Consider the following 24,562-nt stretch of genomic DNA (forward strand, 5'->3'; position numbering starts at 1 on the left):
AAAACCAACAAATTCCTACAAAAAGCCAATACTACTCAGAATTGTTTGTGAGACCAGGCACCTGGAGCAGACTTGCAGGGTTTTTGGGAATCATAGCGATGCTGGTCACCTTGGGTACCATTTTTATTGAAATGAATCCATTTCTAGTTCCCCTGAGAGTCCTATTTTTTGAGTTGTCCTGAAATCTCATTTTAGTCTCTTAAAAGTTTTAAGAAAGGAAATCGTTTATTATTGGTTCCTTACTGTCTCTTTCTGCCAAAGGGAAAACGTATTAGATCTTCAAAATTAAGTATGTTTATATACACATGCGTGCATGCAAACCGAGGTGTCGCACACAGTTCTCTCTCAGAGACGTGGCTGCCTTACAGACCTTGAGCAGGCTCTGAGCATGTACCATGCTTTGGCAGCCTGGTCTCATGGCCTCCTTCTGACACTGGTGTTTCCATCGAGTATGGACCTGGCCAGACCTTGCTTTCACCCCTTCCTCTACCATGGCTTCATCCAAGTTCAAACAGTAGGCAGTGGAGTCTTACCTTGAAAAGACATTGGAAAGGGATGTGGCCCCTCCCTCTGCCTGGTTACAATACCTGTCCGTTTGCTTCACTGCCATGGGCAAGTGCCCCCACGCAAGCAGCAAAACACAAGTTTTTCTTGTGGGGAGGGGGACTTTGAAGGGCATCTTCATCACAACTCCATCCGCCTCACAATACAGAACTGTAAACACAGCTTCTACCAGGTGAGCTTGTGGTCTAAACACACACCCACAGACGACAAGGGGGAGATTAGAAATTACAGTCAAGGGCAGGATTTATGTTTTGTTTTGTTTTGTTTTCCTGGAATTTAAAAACAAGCTATTAGAATTCCCAAATAGGCTTCCAAGAGGTCAGTTACCAGGGTTACCAGATAAAACTCCACGTTTTGAAATGTGAAAATGAGGTCCAGCAGAGCAAGAGGGAGGGAAGAAAGGAGGAGGGAGAGAGGGAGAGAGAGAGGGAGAGAAGCAGAGAGGGAAGGAGAGGGAGGGGGCGAGGGGGAGGGCTGGGAGGCTTAGCCCAGACAAAGGATGCTCACTGGTGTATCCACTCGGTGAGTTTGACAGACAGCTCCTGAGTGCCCCTACATGCAAGGACGCAGCAGTAAATAGGGCAAAGCCCACGCTCTCACACAGCGTTTGTGCTCTGCTGAAGACCCATTCTATTTGGCTCCCACAATTTTAAAAAAAAGTCACCATTTAAAAACCAATAGGTTTTACGGAAAAAATTCCATATTTGCAGCTTCTCTTGAAAAATCCCAAGGTGTCACCGCGAGCCCCACATTGCACGTGGCCACAGCAGACTGGGAGGGGAAGTGGAGCCTTGTCTAGAGGGGCGAGGGCTGCCCACATCTCAGGCCCCTGGTGCATGCACTGTGGTGTTCACTTGGCCTGCTTCTGCCTTCCGGGACCCTGAGGACATGGGAGCTGATGCCCCCTGCACCAGCCCATCAGAGCCCTCTGAAGTTGCACATCTCATCCTGGCTGCCAGATGGGAAGCAGCTTCGGAGGAAGGGCAAAGTCCACGTGTCTGTGTCAGGCTCCACATGGGCACGCCCCTTCTCCTCTCAGCCTCACCCACTGCAGTGCCCAGCTGTTGCCAGCTCGCCCCATCTGTCTAGTCCTCCCCTTGGGCCTGTACAGCATTGTGCCAGCCACTGGGGTCTCGCCAATCTCTCGGTGCACGGCGTGCTGGCATCCATCAGGCACTCACGCGTGCAACCGAAGGTGCAAAGCAGTTAACATCAGTGAGGATGCATCTGGCCACCCACTTGTCTTAGAGGAAGAGTCTCGAAGTGCAGGCCATAAGAGCCACTAGTCCCCGGTAGGATGGCCAACTTCATCACAAGTCCTTGGATCCTGCTGTGCCTCCCTCCCCTGTCTCCTTCCTGGTCCTCCCCCTCCCCATCCCTCACCCCTTCTTCCTGGGCTTACATGCCCAAATGAGTCCTCAGGCTCTCCTTTTTGGGGAACGTAGGCTAAGAATGAGGACCCCAAGCATGGCTGTGGGAAGTGAGTCCTCAGGATGGGCCCCCATGACTGACTGTCCACAGAGCGGTGACAGCTGTGACACAGGCAGTGACAGAACAGTCCTGAAGACCCCACCTGTGGCTGGTAGGAGCAGAGTCCAGGAAAAGACTTGAGGAAGCCGCAGCCGCGGTGCTGGAATGGTCTGGAGGCAGTGATAATGGCCATGATTATCACCATGAATGGATGCTGTTACCTGCTTTGGAGACCCTCAAGAAGCATGGCAGGCCCAGGTCAGCCGCTCATGAAGGAAGCTGTGCCATCCGGAAGCCGTGAGCGTCCAGGGCAGGGCATGAGGAGGTTTCCCACAGTCGGGACCAGGGCTTGATGGCACAGTGACAGAAGCTGCAGAGGAGACAGAATGTCAATGCCCCTCAGAGGGGCCTCCTGCGGCAGGGTGGGGGGGAGGGGAGCAGGGTTCTGGTGGGAACAGGCGCACCCCTGAATCCTGGGAAGGAGATGTCTCGGGCAAGCCTGGGAATCTTGGAACTCTCCCATATCTCTCTGAACCCTCCCATGGCAGCAGCCTCTCTGTCTTTTTGGAAGGGAACAGCCAGCTTCCCACAGTTCGGAGGCCCTGTGCAGAGTGCCTGAGGCAGGTGTCTCACAAGACAGACACATCCTCCTCGACACTCAGTCCTGCCACTCTTTATTGGGTCCCTGCTCACAACTGGGGCTAGGTGCCAGTGCGGTGTGAGGGGATGCAGACCCTGGTCTGGGAGGAAAGAGCCCCCACACTGATGGGATCGGGGACTGAGCAGCGTGACCAGCAGGGACTTGGGGAACAGAGGTGGGGTTGGGGCAGCTGGAGAGGAGAGGTTGAGCAACACAGAGATACATATCTGTGACTGGGGATCCCTGTTATGAGAAAGTCCTTTGGGGCCCCTTCTACTCTGCCGGGATATCCTTAGTCATATTCTACAGGAAATAAAGGCCAGATGCCAGAGCCACTTTGGTCCAGGATTGAGGAAGGGCCTTTGAAGGTCAGGGTCATGGGTTTATGAATATGGATATATTCGGTGAGACCAGGGCTCCCATCCCCTGCTATGGTCCTCAGGAGGACCCAAGGGACACCACCTGCAAATCAAAAGGGTGATTTTTCAAAGATTTTATTTGTTTATTTATTTGACAGGGAGAGAGAGAGAGAGAGAGCAAGCACAGACAGGCAGATCCGCAGGCAGAGGGAGAAGGAGAAGCAGACTCCCTGCTGAGCAGGAAGCCAGCCGTGGATTCCAGAATCCTGGGATCATGACCTGAGCCGAAGGCAGACGCTTAACCGACTGAGTCCTCCAGGTGCCCGGGCACCTGCATTTTTGAGAAGCTCGTGGCAGCTGTCCTCTATAAGCTGGGGCTGATGTGGTAAGCTGCTGCTGTGAACTTGGGCTTCCCGGTATCGATGGGGATCACAGAGACCAGGAGGCAGCCCTTCCCTGTCAGGCAAGGAGAATGTCATTCTACAGTCAGTGACAAGGCTGGAATGGCGATGGCAGGATATATGATGGAGGCCTCTTGAGTGGGGTTCTCCAAGGACAAGGTTGAGAGAAGCTGCACAGGGGTTACTTGACTTGTATAATTAAAAAATAAATGAATAATTAAAACAAGAAGAAAGAGGAGCGCCTGGGGGGCTCAGCTGGTTAAGTCTCTGCCTTCGGCTCAGGTTATGATCCTGGGAGACTTGGGTGGAGCCCCAAGTTGGGCTCCCTGCTCAGCAGGGAGTCTGCTTCTCCCTCTCTCCTGCCCCTCCATCCCCTGCTTGTGCTCTAGCTCTATTTTACTCTCTCTCAAATAAATAAAATATTTAGAGATTTCTTTAAAAGGAAGGATAATGGCTGTGAGGGATTGGGGGGCAACTTTAAAGCAGCAAGTGTTTTTTTTTCAATTATCAAAAACATTAAAGCAGTGAGTTCATATGTAGAAAGGATTTCGTTAGTAAACACTCATGCTAACTGAAATCGAGATAAAATAACTTAATAGAACCCCAAACAGATGTGATTTAAATGAGAGGACAGGAAATTCCTTGAGCTAATTTATGCCAGGAGGCCGCACAGAAGGAAAAGTTATTTCTAATTCCAAAGCAATTTACATAAATTTCTCTTTGGTTGTTCCATGCGGTAAGAGAACATAGAATGTTTAGAGTAAATCTTTGAACTTGGTGAGTCTAAGTTGGAAAGACTCGCTTGGAAATCATCTTAACAATATATTTGTATTATTTTAGAGTTCGCGGCAAGCTTCTATGAACCCGTAATGGCCCATGTGTACTTATCTCATGATTCCTCCCTTTCTCTCCCTGACAATGATTTCTGTCCAGCCTCTACACTCTCTTCCGTACTGTGGTCTGAGTGCAGGTTTGCACACAGGGTGGGTGGGGCGCCTGAGTAACTTTCACTGAACAAATGATGTGTTTTCATCTTCACACATGATGTGTTTTCATCTTCACACATGACACTGTCTCTTTGTAGACAGCCATGCTCTCCCACAAAAATTTTTATTTTTTCCCTCTTCAAGTATCATATACACGGAAAGGTGATAAGACCTGAGGTGTACAGCTCCATCAGTTTTCACTTGGCAAGCACAGCCATGTACCTGACACCTTGATCAAGAAGCAGAACTTGGCAAACATCTGAGAAGCCTCTCACGTCTCCATCCAATCACTCTTGTCTCCATCCTCCTGACCTCTGAAACCATTCTAGATCAGTTTTGTCTGCTTCTGAACTTTAAATAAACGGACTCTTACAGCAGGCACTTTTTTCTAGCTTCTTTGGCTACATTTTGTTTGTGAGAAGTACACCCTACTGGGACAAGTGGTTATAAGTTTCATTGATATAAAGTAACCTATTACGTGAATATCTAGTCATTCTACTGGGATGGACGTTTAGGAAGTTTTATGGTTTGGGGATAGGGAATGCTACTGTGAACCTTCTTACAGATGGCTTTGGGTGCCCATTTGTAGGCCTGGAAATGTGGTCCCCGGGGCCCCCAGTTTGCACGTGCTCAGTATTTGTAGATACAGCCAAACAACTTCCCAGTTGGGCTATTCCAACTTAACATGTCAGCCGTGTATGAGAGTTCCAACTACTCCACATCCTCGCCAGCACTCGACATGGCCTGTGTTTCTCATGCTAGCCGTTTTGGGGGTATATATTTTGCGTTGCCTTCCACAACCTTTTACAAGATAAATTGGGTACGAAGAGAAAGGTGTTACTATAGTTGGTGATTTCCGAACATAGTTGCCACAATCTCTTGTCCCAAAGTTGTTATCGTGACTTTGACCCTCCTCCCATCAAGAGATGAGATCTGTGCTCCCTCCCGTAAGCCTGGGTGGGCTCAGGGTTCTGGCTTACATGACACTGTGTAGCCTCTCAGACTGTTGTAAATGTGAGACAGCCCTCATGTATGTTGTCACGTGGTCTTGGATAGGGTGACAAGACCATTAAAATGGAAAAAGAGGGTCTCTTCAGCATTTGGTATTAGGAAAATTGGATATCCACATGCAAAGTATGAAGTTGAACCCTCTTCTTACAGCATCTACAAAAAATACCTCCAAAAGGAGCAAAGACCTACACATAAGACCTACGACTATGGAAGGAATTTGGAAGAAAACATATAGGAAAACTTCCTGACCTTGGATTTAGCATGACTTCTTGAATAGGACACCAGATGCACAGGCAGCAAACACAAAAAGACAAATAGGACTATGCCAAACTTATATTTTTGTGCATTGATTTTTGCGCAAAGGACACAATCAACAGAATGAAACATCCATAAAAACGGAAAAAATAGTTGCATATCTATGTCAGATTTGGGTTTAATATCTAGAATACATAAAGAGTTTGTATAAATCAACAACAAATAAGTCGATTAACAAATAGACAAAGGGCTCAAATACACATTTCTCCAAAGACGATATGCAAACAGCCAACAAGCATATGAGATAATATTCAGCATCGCCAGTCATCAGAGGAATGCAAAATAAAACACCCACTAGGACGGGTATTGCTTTTTTAAAAACTTGGAGGGCGTGTGGGTGGCTCAGTTGGTTAAGCATCTGCCTTTGGCTCAGGTGATTATCTTGGGGTCCCAGGATCAAGCCCCATGTTGGGCTCCCTGCTCAGTGGGGAGCCTGCTTCTCGCTCTACCTCTGTCCACTCCCCCTACCCTGCCACTTGTGGTCTCTCTCAAATGAAAAAATAAAGTCTTTAGTGGTGCCTGAGTGGCTCATTAGGTTAAGCCTCTGCCTTTGGCTCAGGTCATGATCTCGGGGTCCTGGGATCGAACCCCACATTGGGCTCTCTGCTCAGTGTGGAGCCTGCTTTCCATTCTCTGTCTCTGCCTGCTGCTCTGCCTACTTGTGATTTCCCTCTCTCTGTCAAATAGATGAATAAAATCTTTAAAAAATGAATAAATAAAGTCTTTAAAAAAACTTGAAAGTAAGAGTTGGCAAGGATGTAGAGAAATTAGAACCCCTGTGTGCTGTGGGTGGGATTGTAAAATTGGGCAGCCAAAGGGTTAAAGCAGCTGGGTTAAAGTTATGGAAAACAGTACCATGCGAGCCTACTTGGAAAAAAAAAATTAGAAATTGAACTACCATATGATGCAGCAATTCCACTTACGGGTATATATCCAAAATAATTGAAAACAGAGTCTTGAAGAAATATTTGTCCACCTCTGTTTATTATTATTATCATCATTATTATAGCTGCATTATTCAAAATAGTCAAGAGACAGAAGCAGCCCAAAGGTCCATTCATGGATGAGTACTTAAACAAAACTATGCAAACAATGGAATATTATTCAGCCTTAAAGAGGGAAGAAATCACATGGAGGAACTTCAAATGAATGTTACCAAGTGAAAGAAACCAATCTGAAAACCCACTACATAGTGTATGATTCCAGCTATGGGACATTCACTAAGGAGACAGTAATAAGACCAGTGTTTGCCGGGAGTGGGAGGGGAGAGGAGGAGGGATGTGTCAGCGGAGCATGGAAATCTTCAGGGCAGTGGAAATACTCTGTATGATACCGTAATGATAGCTACATGTTGCTATACATTTGTCCAAACACAAAAAATATACAACACCAAGAGTGAGTTGTAATATCAACTCTGTATTCGGGGAGATCATGGTGTGTCAGTGCAGGGGTCAACTGTAACAAGTGTAGCACTCTCCTGGAGGATGTTAATTGTTGGGGGGGCTGTGCACGTGTGAGAGAGTGGAGGTATTTGGGAAATCTCTGTACCTTCCACTTAACTTTGCTGCGAGCCTAAAATCACTCCCCCCCAAATCTTAATTAAAAAAAAAAAAAAAAGAAATAGGGGCGCCTCGGTGGCTCAGTGGGTTAAAGCCTCTGCCTTCAGTTCAGGTCATGATCTTGGGGTCCTGGGATCGAGCCCCGAATTGGGCTCTCTGCTCAGTGGGGAGCCTGCTTCTCTCTCTCTCTCTCTCAGCCTCTCTGCCTACTTATGATCTCTCTCTGTGCAAAAAAAAAAAAAAAAAAGAAAGAAAGAAAGAAAGAAATAAACCCTGTCACATGCTACAACACATATGAACTTGAAGGCAATACTATATGATTCCACTTATATGCAGTAGTATCCAGAGAAGTCAAATTCACAGCAACAGAAAATAGAATGGCGGTCACCGGGGGCTGCAGGGAGGGGGGACAGGGAAGCTGTTATTCAATGGGCAGAGAGTTTCAGATTTGTGAGATACAGATCTATTCCACATGGATGTAAAGATCCTGAATACCAGTGAATGGTATATTTAAAAATGGTGACAATAGGCAATTTTATGTTATGTGGGGCATCCCCCCCCCCCGCCACGATTTTAAAAAGTGATACAGCTTCTGCCTCATTCTCTAGGGACCCTAACTCTCAAAATCCTGCAGTCCTGTTGTGAAGAAGCCCAGAGTAGTGCTGGCCTCCAGATGTAGGCTCCTGCTGAGGTACCAGCCACTGACCAGTGTCAACCACCAGACTGTGAGTCAAGGCAACAGGAAGTCAGTCCTGACATCTGGGCTCCCCAGCTGAGTCCCCAACAGGATGGAGCAGAAATGAGCCAATCCTCTGTACATATCCTAATTCAGCACCTGACCCACAGAATCCACGAGCACAACAAAAGGATTATTCCGTGCCATGAAACTTGGTGGTGGTTTGTTTCCGGCAATAGTAGCTGAAACAGGTGTCTTAGAAATCCCTTCTTCCTAGGAGGTCCTTCCCTAATTCTTTGCAGGGTTTTCTGAAAGTGAAATTGAAGGGGAGCCCTTGTAGGTTATGGAAGACTTTAAAGCCTCATTCCCTTCTGGTTCTTTATAGTCACTTTCTGAGGACAAGTCCTGGGTCAAGTTCCTCAGCTTTGTTCCTCCCAGTCCAGACAGCCCTCTGAGGTTTTTCCCGCTGGCAACATTGATTTTGCCCCAAGGTATTTCAAGTTTTTTAGGTCAGGAGGCACTCACCAGCAAAATAGCCTGTTTGTGCTATGGTGACCCTGAGTGCATCTGGTGGATCTTAGCATTCCCTTTCAGCCCTTCCAAGGACGGAGGAGCTCTCTGGGTTTCCTTGTCTGGAGGGAGCAGGAACAGGAGGGGAGAGAGGCCAGGGGTAGCTGCTAAAGGAGGTAACACAGGTGATAGCCAGATCTCAAACATCATAGGGACTGGGAGGGAAGGAGGCCCAGTACCAGCTCATTCATTCAGCAAATGCTTGAATGTTCACCACTTCTGCAGCCCTGCAAGGCTTAGTCTCTAAGACAGTCACACCCACCAATAAGAACCAAGTACTCAGACGTCTGTGCCGTCCACTTAATCACTGATCTTTCCCCTTCCCCTTTTAAAATTGGTTATTGTCAGTAGTCTTTGTAAACGTTTCCTTTTAAGTCTGATTTTCTATGAATCTTTAGTTGATTCATTTGAATTTTCTAGATAGTCAACCCTACTACCGAAAACTGATGATGGTTTGGACTCTTGTTTTCTAATGTTTTTTTTTTTTTTTTCTTTAAGATTTTATTTATTTATTTGGTAGGCAGAGAGGCAGGCGGAGAGAGAGAGAGGGAAGCAGGCTCCCCGCTAAGCAGAGAGACTGATGCAGGGCTTGATCCCAGGATCCCGGGATCATGACCCGAGCCAAAGGCAGAGGCTTTAACCCACTGAGCCACCCAGGCACCCCTTGTTTTATAATCTTTTTAATGCTTACTTCCTTTTCTTGTTGTGGGGTTGGCTGGGACCCCCTGCACAATGGTGGGTAATTCCTTAGCTCTTGCCCTATTCTTGACTCATTGGGAACATAGCAAGTGTTTTGCTGTTAAATATGATATTTGCTGTAGGTTTTGGGTAACAACTCTCAGTGAAAGACATTTCCAATTCTAGTGATTTCCTTGTTCATGATTTTCCTAATAAATGTCATTTGTTGTTAAGTTTAACTTCAGTCCAACCGACAGACTTTAAGACTAAAATGACCAAAACTCTATCTGTTGGTGAGTGGGTAAAGAAAGAATGCTTTGCCCGGGCAACACATTCTCCCTGAGACTGGGGAGTGCCTAGAGAGTGTGAGCAGTGGCTAGACGGCCCATCAGGGAATCACACCTATTCCCCTGTGTAAAATCCCATCACAAAACTCCAGGAACATCACTCCCTTCCTCAGTAAATGGAGAGAGCTAGGTTAAATTTCTGGCCCTAAGATCCTATGGTTGGGAGTCTCTGAGGCTTCAGAAGGGACAGTAAGCTGGAAGGTAATAAATATTTAAACCCCAAAGTAATCATTCAGTGTGGGATTAAAGGTAGTCTTTATTTTCCAAAGCTCTTTAGTGTTGTCGTATGGTCTTTTTCATGAAGAAGGCTGTCAGGGGGGTGCTGTGTTTGCAGGACAAAAGGTACAATACAGCATCCTGGGTTTTGGCTGCAGAAAGGAGAATTGAGAAAACTGAATTTAACAGTCTGAGTCTGAGGATTACTGAGGGGTAAGCATCCATGACTGACCTTCCGTGGTGGCCCAGCTCAGGTTGTTTTTCCATCATGTTTCTGGGGCGTAAGCAAGCTGCTCTTTGACAGAACAGAAGCCATGTGCATGGAGCCGTTGCAGAACTGGACCAAACTGAATGAAAAAGTCTGCTCCTGTCTGATTTACCAAAGTCTTTCATCCCGACCCAGCAGCTGCCAGATGGCAGCCTCCCTCCCTCCCTGCCCTGACTTCTTGAAGCAATGCTACGTGAGACCAAGTGCAGGGCAGCAGTTTTCAGAAACTCATTCTGAAAACTCAGTCAAGACATATTTCCTTCAACCCTTCAGCTGCCTCTACTGCAAGGTCTTGGCCAAGTGGTCACAGTTCCTGAAGCTGGACAAACTGTGTTCAAATTCCAGCTGCACCACTTGCTAGCTATGCGCCCTTGGAATGTATGTAACCTCCATTTCCTCATGAGTAAATCTGGAATAATAATAAACATGTCTAGGCTTGTGAAGATTAGCTGGATTAAGCCATGGAAAGTGCTTAGCCCTGTGTCTGGTGCACAGCAAGTGCTCAGTAAGCGTTAGCAGTGGTGATGGTGATGAAGAGGATGATGAGGGTAGTGATGGCCTTTGGGGATGGGGATGTTGGTGATGATCGTGGAGATGATGATAATGACATTGATGGTGATGATGGTGTTGATGATCATCATGGTGATAATGGTGTTAGTGGTGATGGTGATGATGATGGTGGTGGTGGTATTAGTGATAAGTGGTGATGATGTGATGATGGGGTTGATGATGGTGGAGTTAGTGATGATGGTGATGGTAGCAATGATGGTGGTGATAGTGTTAGTGATAAGTGATGATGATGTGATGATGGAGTTAGTGATGATGGAGTTAGTAATGGTGATGGTAGTGGTGATGGTCACATTGATGGTGATGGTGGTGGTGGTAATGATCATGATGGTGATGATGATGGTGGTGATGGTGATAATGGTGTTAGCGATGATGGTGGTGAAGATGCTGTTTTTGATGATGGTGGTGATGGTGTTAGTGTTGATGAGGGTGATGGTGATTGATAATGATGACAGTAATAGTGGTTGTTCTGTGTTGGTCTCAGCCTATCAGTGGTGGTGCTACCAGTTAGGACAGTCTGGGGTGTTCACCTGGGCCTGTATTACTTGTGATGAGATATTTTCCTCACCATAGCCAACATGGTGGGTGGTTCTGATGATTGTAGCCCTGTGGTTCTTATGATTGCAAGACACACCTCAACAATAATAATCTGGGGAACTTGGAAACACAAGGTTTATTTCTCACAAGTCCTGTAAGGTACGCTCCACACCCAGGCCCACACAGCAAGGTCAGAGAGAGAGAGAGAGGACTGAGAGCAGACCTAGAGCTCTGCTTTTTTAGGGGGTCGAGGGTGGGAAACCTAGGATTTTTCAGATAACTGTTTATTGACAGATTTAAAATAAGGGAGCAGGGATTAGGCTGCCAGAAGGGAAAAACAGAATGACTTAAGTGGTTGGTGATCTAGGTCACCCAGGGCTTTCTAAAAGAGGAACTTCCTGGGTAGGGCAGCCTGGCTCTTTATCTCATTGTGTAGCTGGTGACCACGCCACGCAGCTGGCAATGTGTTGCTCTGATGTGGGTGTATATGAAAGAGATGCCTCAGGCATCAAAAGCTTAGTGTCAGGCACTTACATTATAACCCAAACAGGGTCTTCTCAGGCACTCATGCCACAGTGATGGTGATGATTACTAGTAACACCTGTCGGCCTGTTGGCTGGAGGGAGGGGGTTGACTAATCACTCTCTAAGGCCCATTCCTGGTGGTCTTCTACAGAACATTTTATTCTCCATAGAACCAACCCAGAGGTATTAGCAGCCAGACCCCATGTCAGCAGGGCACTGGGGTCCCCTCTTCAGCCCGAGTTTAGCTTTTGTGGCTCACTTAGACCATAGAACAAGCAACCCAGGCCTGATTTCTACAATGATGTGCAGTCCTGCAGAGGATGAACTGCGTTGCTTTGTATAATCTGGCATATCCACGTACACTCCTGGGCTAGGGATTTAGGACACCGTGACCCATGAACCCTTCTGTCTCTCTAGAAGAAAGAATAGATATTCCCTGTACCTTCGTGGAGGAAACGCTGCCTCCCTATGTGCACCTGCTTTATCAGTAGGTTGAGTCCCAGAAGGCCTGAACCCTGTCTGTCTTGGAGTTAGCGGATTTTACAAGTTTGCCATCACATGGCAGAACTTCTCCTTCTTCGCTCCTCACCAACAAACCCTGGAATCACTTGCATGCTAACACCGGTACTAGTCTCTAAGTTTATCCCCGTGATTTCATGGTGATGCTGCAAATCTGGGGATGGTTTTATTACCTGTGCGGCAACGACCCACCATGATGGCTAACGTTGGTGGAGCACCGCCCTCGGCCAGCCCAGTTGTGGGAGAGGGATGGGAATAGCACTGCTCTGTCTTCACTTTTTATTTCTGGCCATGTTGATGACTGCGTGTCCCTGAAGGCGGAAGAGAGGCACAGCAAGGCTGAGCCTCCCACACTCATGGACACATACATCACGGTGGCACTGCGAAGGGAAGGCCCCCGGAAACTGTTCTTCTAGCTTCAGATACCCTGGCCTGGTTCCCACCAGCAGAGCCTTGCGGAAAGGGGTATGGGTTCAGCTGATGGAGTAGCCAAGGGCTGAGATCGGGAGATCATCTTTGGGGTGAAAATCTGAGGCAAACCCGTGAGTCTCTGACCCCTGATTCTCAGGAGGCTCCTTCCTCATGCTCTGACATCCTCATTTCATTAAGGGGTGATTACTATTTGCCGTCTTTTAGAAAGTTCTTTTCCTTTCTTGTCTATTCCTCACACAGGAACCTCAGAGATGGATGTGCCCAGGGATTAAGCCAAGGTGATTCTATGAGAAGAGCATAGTGTCTGCTTTTGGATGGAGTTTAAAAGAAAAAAAAAGGAAAGAACTACCCCAAAGCATCCTGATTCGTGTTTAGCCCCTCCTCAGACTGAGTACAATCGTGTCCTGCTGGGTATAAGCAGCCTTTCCAGGCAGAATGATTATAAAACTAAATGCACTTGACACCTTCTCTGTGCAAGAAGTCTTCCTCATCCTCCAAATCCATTTTTCCCCCTAATAATGGAGGTTTGAAAAAAAAAAAATAGGTCTCAACTCTAAATACATTTTAATGAGCTCCTCATTGGGCATGACCTCGCAGATCCTCCCCATGTATTGCTCGGAGCTTTCTTTGAATGTGTGGGTCAAGGCATCCCTTGAAGGCAGAATGCTCAAGGTTTTATTAGCCAGACTGTCATCCCCGGAGCCAGTCTCCTGGAGGGCTGCAATGAGGATTCTATTGATGACAAGGAGATGAGAAAACACAAAGAAACAAGTAGCAAGAGGGCTTTAAAACTCCTAACAGGAAGACACAGGCCAAGTGCCACCTCCTGAGCGAGTGCCCTGAGCGCTCCCACCCCAGCCAGACCTTGCCGAGCACTTGGCTGAGCACTTGGCCTTGCATCTGCTGGCTGGGGATGGAGGCTGGAGGCAGGGCCAAGGAGCTCAGGAGCCAGGCGCCAGGCTGTGTCTGACAGCTGTTGCTAGGCATGCAGGCGCCCTGAGCGGTGTGGGAGTGGACTTGTTGGACCTGGAATGATGGATCAGGGCTGTAGGCACCCGGAGGTGACTGAGGAGGCTGCTGAACAGGGGCGGTCCACCCTGTGCCTCGCCCCCAAGGAGAAGGACTGCTGTCTCCACCCCCCACCCCTTGGAGGCAGTAATTTTGCTGCCAAGTTAGTCTTCCTCACATGAACCTATAGGGTCCCTAAGCACCAAAGACACACACAACTCTCCTCCGGGTACTAGGATGCTCCTGGTCCTTCCATAACACCTGCCCCAGGTGCAGAGACACTAACCAGCTTGTTAACCAATCGATTTCTACCCCCTCGCTCCAGAACCAAACTCCCCAGCAGTCACTCAACTGGCGTATATTTGTCTCTGCCACTGTTCTAGACGCAAAGGATGCACTAGGTACAGGACAGACAGGTTCCATCCTCTCCCGGAGCTGACTCTCCTTGTGGGGAAGAGAAACAACAAGGAAACAAACGCATGGGACGCTTTCAGCGAGGCGTGGAAGCCAAGAAGAATGGTGAGGTCAGCACTGGGACCCATTCATTGGATCCTCTTCCCCAAGGAGGTGAAGTCGGAGTTTCCACCTGAATGTTGAGAAGGCAACAGGGGCCAGGGAGCTGGGGGGCAGTTGCGGGGGGAGCAGAGGGGGAGCTCTGTGGGTTCTCGGGGTGCCCCCCATGGGCAAGGCTGCAAGGTGCACAGTATGGAATGTACAGGGACTCGGTGTGCTGGCGGGTTGTTCTTCCTTTCACAAAGGGTTCCCACAAACACCTCGTCTCCACTGGCTTCTCACAATAGCTCCAGGAGGCAAGTAGGTCGGGCAAATGAGATTCAAGAATTGAGGTTTGCATTATCAATAAATTAAATGAGCCCTCCTCGCCTTCCCTATCTTTGCAAGAAAAAAAAATGAGGCCAGTTCTTTGTAAAGATTTGCTTCACTCTGAAATATTCCATGAAATTAGGGGTTTTGGTAATTAGGACAGTTACATCCAAACAACACAACGGGGGCTATTGTCTGCTGCAAAACTCAGCACCAGGCTGTTCACATCTGAATAAGGCCCATTTGCTTTGGTGCAGAGGTCAAGATGTATGTTAAATTGGATTTTTGAGGCTGCGTTAGTGTGCGCCACTTAGCAGGGGAAAGCAGCCTGCGCACACAGCCCTCCCGCTCTGCATCCGGTCTGACCCACTTAGGCAAAATCAGGATATCGCAAAACTGAACATGGGACCGGAGGACAGGTGCCCAGTGTGCGGAAAGCAGGGTCGCCAGAGTTCCTGGGACCCGCACTGACAAAGAGAAAGCTTGAAGGAGAAAGAGGAGAGGCTGAAGCATGCTGGAGACCCAGGTGGGGACACACATCCCACCAACTGGGACTTGGAACTGGCTTGGTTCTCAGGGTTTCAGGGTTGGACACGGAATTGTGATGTGAATTTTCTTTCTTTACCCATCCAACTGCTCACCCAGGGTGTGACTGGCCAAAGAGCTCTCCAGACCCTATCAAACAGCACCGATGACCTTGAAAGCCCACTGACCTTGAAAGCCCAAGGATGGGCCCGGGTCAGGAAGTGGCACTTGCTTCAAGCAGACAGGGGATGGCAGGGGTAATTAAAGTGTGAGAGAGAAACCCTGATGCCAACCAGCTGAGCCCGGTCTGAAGTGGCAGCAGCCACATTCTGAGGACACTGTGTGCCAGATTGCTAATGGGTTTATTTCCATATGGCTTCTAATTTAATCTATTTAAACTTTACATTAGATGACAAATATTTATCTCCTCCACTAAATGCCACACACTGTTCTAGGCGCAAGGGGGTGGGGAGCAGCAGGGAGCAGGAAGACTTTCAAGAAGTCTTGGTCTTTATGGGACTTCTAAAAAGGGGAGACAAAAACAACACAGAAACAAAAATGTAGTATAACTTCAGGTGGTGAAACTATCAGCTCTAGGTTTGATTCCCAGTTGTCCTTTGGGGTAGACACTACCTAGTTTGCCCCAGTGTCTACGTTTTTCCATAGCAGTAGAGCCCCACATTTCACTTGCCTGTGTGGTCACTCAGGACAGTGATTTTATTCTCTCAGCCCCTCTTTCTGCTAGGTGAAGCAATTGACTAAGTTGGGGCCAATATGATGTCAGCAGAAGTCCTGTATAAAATTTTAGGAAGTATCCTTAAAGGCACAGGACATGATCTTCCTCCCTTCCCTACTTTATGCTGCCTGGAAGGTGGATACTATGGCTGGAGCTCCAGCAGCTATCTTGGACCATGAAGGAAAATTAAACTATTTTGCTTAGCCTTGGTACTTTAGGAATTTTATTTCTGTTATTCACAGCTGGATCAAATCTTTTTTGTGTGTGTGATTGATTTTTTTATTTTTGTATGTGTGTTTTTTAATCAAGCTCATAAAATATGTACAATAAACAAACATGATTCAAAGGCCCATTACATGTTGAAGCAAATTTTAATAAGACCATAAATTCAATGAACATTCATGAACACTTTCTGATAATGAAAATAAATCTCTAGGGCTACTGATAGAAACATCAAAAGAATTGCCAAATCTTTTCTAAACCTTGACTCTCTTTTTCCATTGTAATTTATATGTCTGGTCATTCTTTATGCATGCATGGATTTATCAGCGCCTTCCCCATACAAATTCTCTCTTTCCTATAACAATTAAGAAACTCAAGAAAGGGGCGCCTGGGTGGCTCAGTGGGTTAAAGCCTCTGCCTTCAGCTCGGTTCATGGTCCTGGGGTTCCGGGACCAAGCCCCGCATCGGGCCCCCCCATTCAGCAGGGATCCCGCCTCCCCCTTTCTCTCCCTTGGCCTCTCTGCCTACTTGTGACAGCTGGATGGAATCTTAATGAACATAGTCCCTCTTGCTAACTGTGTAACTTGGGACAGTTGGCTTAAACCTTCTGAGTCTCCCTATTTCATATAGTTGCATGTCAGTGGCCTTCAAATTAGAGCGTGCATCAAAATTACCTGGAGGTTATTGAAACAGTGCTGTGCCTTACTTGCAAAGCTTGTGATTCAGTAGGAACTCAAAATTTTGCATTTCTAGCATATGTTCAGATGCTGCTGCTGCTGGCCAGACACCACACTTGATAATTGCAACCCCCTATGTGCATCCCCACCTTGTGCTGTGCACTCCCCCCGCCCCCAGGAAGGGACACAAGGGAGGTCTAGACTGTATACATCCTAGGGTCTTAGCATTTTGTCAGACATGCCACCGGTGACTTCTCACCTCTGTGCCTGCTTTTGAGTCTCTGGGTCTCTGACCCCCAATTCCTGGAGGGGTGAACCTGATTCAAATGCTATTTATAGAGGGCTGCCCTGGAAGGCCTGTGCCCTGTCCCTAGGAGGGAGCTCTGAGAGGGCCTGGCCTCTGGCACACTCCTCCACCTGTAAGGAAGTGACCCCCGCTCCAGTGAGTCATAGGGTGGCTCATCCCTTGGGCCACTGGGCAGCAAGTACTACCTTCTGGGCCCTCTCTTCTGCCACCATATGTTGTCCTGCTATTTGCAGTGGCAAGTAGGTGGGGACGGCTCCCTGGCCCAGAGCTGCCAGATGGTGAGCAGGACTGGGACAGGCTCCAGACATGTGCACCTGGCACGGAGATGTCATTCCCATACTTAGGAGCCACGCGAGAGGTAGAGGGTGAGTCTCGAGGCTGGGATGCCCTCTCTCCCCAGGCCACTCTAACGCTGCTCTGCACAGCGGAGGCGCCCACCCTCTCGTCTGAGGGCAAGCCCCGTCCTCCCACACGCACTTGTCCAAGGAAGCCGGGACACCAGCTGATATCACAACCGTGCCTGGGACAGTGGGACTCTGCAGCTGTCTGCCCACTCCCTCCATGCTCCGCCAGCTTCATCAGAGGAGTGCGTATTAACTATTAAATTGCTGCTTGGCAGGAAAACAGACCGAGAGGACTGGAGATGCACACGCATCCCGGTACTTGTGGCTTGGAGGTCAGGCTCTGGTCCAAATCCCGACTAGTTAGTCATGTGACCTCACTGAGCCTCAGTGTCCTCTTCTGTAAAAGGGGATAATAATAACAGCGTCTGCACACTGCGTCAGCCAAGGCGCTTGCCGTAAGCAACATAAACCAGCTCTGCTAATACAGGCAGGAATGGTAATCCCTAAGAGGAGAGTGATGTCTGCCAGGCACGGGAATATAGCAGCATTGTTTATGGTAATCCCTAAGAGGAGAGTGATGTCTGCCAGGCACGGGAATATAGCAGCATTGTTTATGGTAATCCCTAAGAGGAGAGTGATGTCTGCCAGGCACGGGAATATAGCAGCATTGTTTATGGTAATCCCTAAGAGGAGAGTGATGTCTGCCAGGCACGGGAATATAGCAGCATTGTTTGTCACGGTCCCAAACTAGAGACACCAAGGGCCCGCGCCCAGTAGGATGGGCAAACCCGTTGCAGTCCGCTCATGCCACAGAGCGAGGAGGAGGAAGAAACCCCAGCGACATGCAAGAGCATGAAGGACTCTCACCAACATGATGGCAAGTGGAAGAAGTCAGACATGAAGAAAGCATAACCTGTGCGTTTCTGGAATTCCCACGGTGACTGCATTTGGGAGGAGGGGTCCTGGGGATCCTCCAGGGCACTGGCCATGTTCTGTTTCTTAATTTGGGTTCTGGTTCTCAGGGGGGGTTCACTTTGTGTGAATTCATCGAGTTGAGTACTTAGGGTGTGTGAACTTCTGGGGCCAGGCTGGCCAGGTTCAAATCCTGGCTGCTAGTCCTTCGTTCTGGGACCCTGGATAAGTCCCTGGACCTCTCTGAGCCCACATCTTCAGTCTGCACCGTCACCGCTGTCAACGCTGGTCAGCGCCCCGGGAGGCTGGGCCAATCGCTGCCGAATGGAGCCACCAGGGGGGTCCCACTCCTTGGCATCACAACCCCCAACTCAAGGCCAGCGTCACGTGTCTGCTTGGCCAGCCCATCCCCAGGTCCATCCCCAGGCTGCACGGAGAGGCTAGGAGCAGGGCCTGGCACAGGGGACTTCTGCAGAGCCCCGGAAGCTGAGCTCTAGCCAACAAGGTGGGTGATTCCCCAGATGCCCCCCCGAGATTCTGATTAACGGATCTGGGGGGGAGGCTGAAACACAACATTGTTATTTTTAAGCTCCCCCAATGATTCCAGCGTGAGTCAGAGTTGAGAATGACTGTCCTGAATCTTTATCTTTGAATCTCGAAAACATTTTTTTTTTTTTTAAGAGAGGAGAGAGAAAGGGCTTGAGAGTGGGGGTGGGGGGGAGGAGCAGAGGGAGAGGAAGAGGGAAAGGGGACTTTGAACAGATTCCCCACTGAGCACGGAGCCGGCCATGGGGCTCGATCTCACAAACCCTGAGATCATGACCTGGACCCAAATCAAGAGTCACTGACTGAGCCACGCAGGCGACCCTGAATTCTCAAAAGTTTGTTCTTTTTATAAAAATTTCAATTGTTGATTTGAAAGAGGGAGAGAGAGAGAGAGCACGAGTGGAGGAAGGGGAAGAGAGGAAGGGAGAGGGACAGGCAGACTCTGTACTGAGCACCGAGCCCCACATGGGCCTCGATCATGACCCGAGCCAAAATCAAGTTGGATGCTTAAGCTTAACCAACCGAGCCACCCAGGAGCCCCCAAAAACTTTTTAAAAAAATATTTTATTTATCAGACATTTATTTATTTATTAGAGAGAGATCACACATAGGCAGAGCAGCAGGCAGAGACAGTGAGAGAAGCAGGCTCCCCACTGAGCAAGGAGCCTGATACGGGGCTCGATCCCAGAACTCTGGGATCATAACCTGAGCCAAAGGCAGCCGCTTAACCAACTGAGCCACCCAGGTGCCCGCCACAAAAAAAAAAAAAACTTTTTAGAGGGAAATGATGAAATTATCTAATAGCCCCAGAACCTTCAGATTTTCTTTCCACTCAAATCATGTACCAGTATACCTTGCTTTAAATTTGCTTCACATGTGGTCATGGAAACTTAGCAAACTCAGCCCTGGGAGATTATTTGCAGAAGGGCTTGTTAGATGAAGTCTGTTTTCTAAGTGGGGTTTAGGTAGTTAAACTATGACCCTGTTTTGTTGTGTCATAACTGTTTCAGATCATTTCCAAACGGGGCGGAGTTAGCTACAAATAGAACCTCTGTGTTTGGGAGCACGAAGGTGCTGTTCCGGTGATTCTGATGGTTGGGTGATCAGCCAACCGCGCAAGGCCAGGTGCCCTGCGTCTCGACTATGTTTGGGTTTCATGGAGCGTTAAAAAGAAATAAGGAAATGAGGAGGAAAGTAAGCTAATTCTGGGAACAAAGCTAAGATTGCTGTAACTGGGGACTGGCCAGGTCATTTCTACATTCTTGAGCCATTTTTGGCCATTTTCTCCTTTCCACAGTCAGAAAATGCCACCCGTATTAGTTTCCCAAGGCTGCCATAATCAATGACATAAACCCATTGGCTCACAATGACACAAAATTATTCTCTTGCCGTTCTGGAGGCCAGAAGTCTGAAACCAAGGTGTTGGCAGGACTGCACCCACTCTGCAAGCTTCAGGAAAGGGTCCTTCCTTGCCTCTTCCAGCTGTAGGTGGCTCGGGACATGCCTGGCACGTGGCTGAACCGCTCTAGTCTCTGCCTTTTATCTTCGTGGCTTCTCTGTGCCTCCCCTCTTCTCTCATAAGGATACCGCCATTGAATTTGGGGCTCACTTGGATAATCTGTGATGCCCCAAGATCCCTCATTACACCTGCAAAGACCCTGTTTCCAAATATGGTCGCCTTCATAGGTCTGGGTTGTGACATATCTTGGCAGGGTTGGGTCAGGGGTGCTATACCACCTTTGTTCAAAGTTCATTCCTACGTAGAACCTAGATTGGATCAGGGTTCTGACTCCGAGAGTGGATTCCAGATCTGGATTCCAGATCTGGGCAAAATATCTGCTTCTGAATGGCCATGCTTAGAGATGGCCTCCACTGACCAGGGTCAGTGCTCTGATTCTGGAAGGTTAAAATAAAAGGAAGGGGGAAGTGTTATTTAAAGGCATTGAAAATGCAGATTGCAATTGAGTGGTCCTGGGGTGGTGCTCGATGGTACGTGTTTAGCCCAGACAGAGCCCAGCCACCCTTCTGCTGTTCCCAAGAGGCCTTCGGAATCCTGGAGGGGGTCTCCTGCCTTGGTTAGGGATTCCAACGGAGCCAGTGACCTTTCAGAAAAAACGTGCACTCTCTAGCCCGTCCCTCCTCCAACCTCTCTCCTTTCTCCCCTGTGAGTAAGGGCGCTCAGACAAGCCCGTGGCCCCGCCCTCTGCCTCCTCACCCACACAGAAGGGACACCCAGGGGACAGCACATCTGGCCTTTCTCCCTCCGGGAAGCTGGGGGTGTAGTCTGGGGACAAGCACAGGGACAGCAAGAGCAGCAGGAGGACTGGGAAGAGATCACTGGGTATTTTAAGAAGCTCCCAGAAAGTCATGCCATTTCGTTAGCTGAGGAAGGGAGCAGAGAGCGCTCCACAGTGTGGTCAACGTGAGCTCTCCTTCCTGGTGGGTGGAAAACTGTGGTGCCACCGGAAGAGGGAGACTGACTGACTTACCTCAAAAGAGCCATGCGCCTCACTTAATATGACCCCGCCAGTGACCAGCTGACCATCACCTTAACCTGATGTGAAATTCAAAAGTGGAATCTGCCAACAGTGACAAACTCCTTTGGTAGGCGGTCCTGCTCCACAGAGGGTATGTCCGTTCAGGACACCTACGTGTGTGTGGTCCAGGGCCCCTGTTTTGGCTTTCCTCACCATTCTGTTTACACTGCGTGAAGGGCCAGCCGGAAATGCCTTGTCTGCTATGTTTGGTTGATGTCGACATTGACCTTTCCAGGAATGTGTGCAAACCAGGCATGTCTGGATGGCTTACCACGTCCCTTTCTCCGCTCCCCCACCACCCTGCATCTCCCAATAAGGAAGTGGCTATTTTAGGCTAAGGGAAAATGAGATGACAGGATTTCCCCCCAAGGCAGCTGTGCCGGCTTCAGGGCGAGGAAGCTCTGCACCAGGAGAGCAGGACAGAACACAACATCTCCCCCAGACAGTGCCCCTGTATCCAGTCCATCCGTTGGTGACTTATGGGCAAAGGCAAGGAAGGGAGGGAGGAGGAAACATGGTGATGGGTGGTTAGGGTTCTTTGATATTAGGCACACTGGCCCAGTGGGTGACAGTCACAGAGAGGAAACCAATCCCATAAAAGGAATTGCTTCTGGAAGTGATAAGCTCCCTGTCACAGAAAGTATGCAAGGAGAGACAAGAAGAAGGGATCCTCTTCCATTACTCTCTGCTATGAGAAGCATAAGAAATGGAGCCTGACCTTGAGGCACCTAAGCACCCCCTGGACAGGCAGAATGAGACCCAACATGGGGGTGAGTACCAAAGGCGTGCTGAACAAGTGGACTTGCTGGTTTTCAGATGAGTTCCCAGCAGCCCTCAGCCCAATGAGAGGAAAGTGCCTCTCATCACCTATGCGGCCCTAGGGGACAGCCCTGCCTCACAGGGCTGCTGGGGGACACTCTGAGGAAACCAGAGCCAAAGGAGTGTCTTGAGCCCAGAACCAGGGGGTCGCGAGAGGCTGTGCGAGTTGGTGTTCCTTTGACTTGTAGAGTCCTGCTTTGTACTCTGGTGAAACACTAAATTGTGTGGCACTTCTCTCAATTACTGGGGTTCAGAAATGGGGGAGAGGGAAATGGAGTCTTTTGGAAAGTTTCCCAGCAGAACCCATGACGGATGGTCATGTCTGGATCATAGGGGAAGGAAATGGGCACACAAGGGACTGGACAGGATCTGAAATGAGCCCCATGCAAGGCTCCTGGGCGTTGGAACCCAAGCGATTGAGGGTTTGTAGAACGGTGGGGGAAGCTCATTTGGAAAAGCAGAGCAGGTGACCAGGCTTGGAGAGTCACACTGAGGGACCGGGCGTGGGGTCTGGGGTTACCTTAGGTTGTCAGTGTGGAGTGGGGCATTTGAGGAACCGGCTCAGGATCTACCTTTTGATTCACCCTCCCTTGATTCTACTGTCTTGATTCAAATGGCCCACCATCAGGCTTCCATGAATTCTAGTTTGCCTGCTAGGACAGGCAATGCTGCAGCCAGAAGCCCACTGGGAGGACTCTGTTGGGGTTCCAAATCCAGGGACTCTTGTGGAATCGTGCAATTGCTCTGTGATTGTCAGGGCACATGCCATGAATGCTCTTACAACGCAGAAGGCAACCGACAAATCTTGAAGGCATCCTTTCCATTCAAATCTCGACTCCTTCCCTATCTAGTTACAGGAGGGGGAAGTACCAGTGTAAATCTGATTTTTTAAATCCACAAACCCACAGTGTTGAGACAGAGAAGCCCTGTAATATCAGTACAATTCCAGTCCTGACATTTCGATTTTGTAGCAATTACTAATAGGGTCATTGAGAAGTGTTTTGAAAATGACACAAGGAGGGGTGCCTGGGGGGCTCAGTGGGTTAAAGCCTCTGCTTTCAGCTCAGGTCATGGTCTCAGGGTCCCGGGATTGAGCCCTGCATCGGGCTCTCTGCTCAGCAGGGAGCCTGCTTCCACCTCTCTCTCTCTCTGCCTGCCTCTCTGCCTACTTGTGAGCTCTGTCTGTCAAGTAAATAAATAAAATCTTAAAAAAAAAAAACCACACCAAAACAAAACAAAAAAGAAAATGACACAAGGAAACTGTCTCAATGACTCTGTCCCTGTGAAGTGAGGCTATCTTGACATGGCTGTATCAGTTACCCTCTGCTGTGTAACAAATCACCCCAAAACTTAGTCTTTCAAAGCAACAAAGAATAGTTATCATCTCATACAGTTTCTGTGGGTCAGGAATTCAGGAGGGGTTGATCTGGGTGGTCCTGGCTTGGGGTCTCTCGCGAGGCTGCAACCAGGGTGTCAGCCAAGGCTACATCATCTGAAGGCTTGAGTGGGGCTGGAGGACCTACTTCCAAGGTGTCTCACCCGCATGTCTGGCTAGTTGGTACTGGCTGTTGATGGCAGTCCTCAGTTTCTTGCCATGTGGAGTGCTCCATACAGCTGACTTCTACAGAGAATGATCCAAGGGAAGCACGGCCACAGCCACAATGCCTTTTATGATCTAGCCTTGGACTCATTTCTGCAATATCTTGTTGGTTCCCAGGTCAGTTCTAGTAGATAGGGAGGGGACTCCACCAGGATATAAAAGCAGTCGGGGATAAGGCTCAGTGGGCACTGTCTTGGAAAACTTACCACCATGTTCTATGTTTGGCCCCACTTAGGAATACCTAGTTTTCACTCACCTGGTTTGATTTAAGAATAGTTAGAAACTTCTCAACTTCGGAATGCAAAGAAGGCTGACTCTTCAGAAGCATGCCAGACCCACTATTTTAAACACATCTGGGTGAAAGGCCAATTTTAAAGTCTACATCAGAGGCTCAACCCAAGCGCTTGGAGTCTATTCACACTTCATACCAGTAAAGCAGGTCGCCCATATAGGCAGTTGTGTCTGCCACACATCCTTACCTCTCTCTCCCATGTGCATCCTGTGGGGCTGCTGGCCACACCACCATCCTCCAGCTGCAAGAGGGAGTATGGGTCTTGGTCTGCCTACCTGTGGTGCCCCATTTCTCTGCCCAGCGTTATTGGTCCAACAGCAGAGCAAATCACCAAGCAAGTCCACCAGAATCGCCACCCCACCCTCAAATTCAGTATGCAGATGCTGGGAGAGAGAGAAGCTTTCTTAATCTGAGTCATGAGCTAATGGCTTACCAGAGAAGGAAGTAGAAAAGGAGGGAGGGGACTTTTTTTTAAGCACCTGGATCCAGCTATGACCGAAGCTAGTGAGACCCTTCTTTGTCCTCTCCAATTACATGACCCAGTAGATTTGCTGAAGTTCATGTAACGTGGAATTC

General features: G+C 48.7%; 1 long non-coding RNA gene across 1 annotated transcript; it reads right to left on the reverse strand.

The window, feature by feature from the left end:
* Window positions 1–590: 590 nt before the first annotated feature.
* On the reverse strand, window positions 591–24,324 carry LOC131816522 (uncharacterized). The gene is made up of 3 exons (XR_009348091.1): window positions 24,174–24,324; window positions 2,256–2,404; window positions 591–749 (listed from the first exon to the last, which is right to left on the reverse strand). It is a non-coding gene; the product is annotated as an uncharacterized LOC131816522 (long non-coding RNA).
* Between the last annotated feature and the right edge of the window lie 238 nt (window positions 24,325–24,562).

Source organism: Mustela lutreola, chromosome 15, assembly GCF_030435805.1.
Source record: "Mustela lutreola isolate mMusLut2 chromosome 15, mMusLut2.pri, whole genome shotgun sequence".
In the NCBI taxonomy this organism is placed as follows: Eukaryota; Metazoa; Chordata; class Mammalia; order Carnivora; family Mustelidae; genus Mustela; species Mustela lutreola.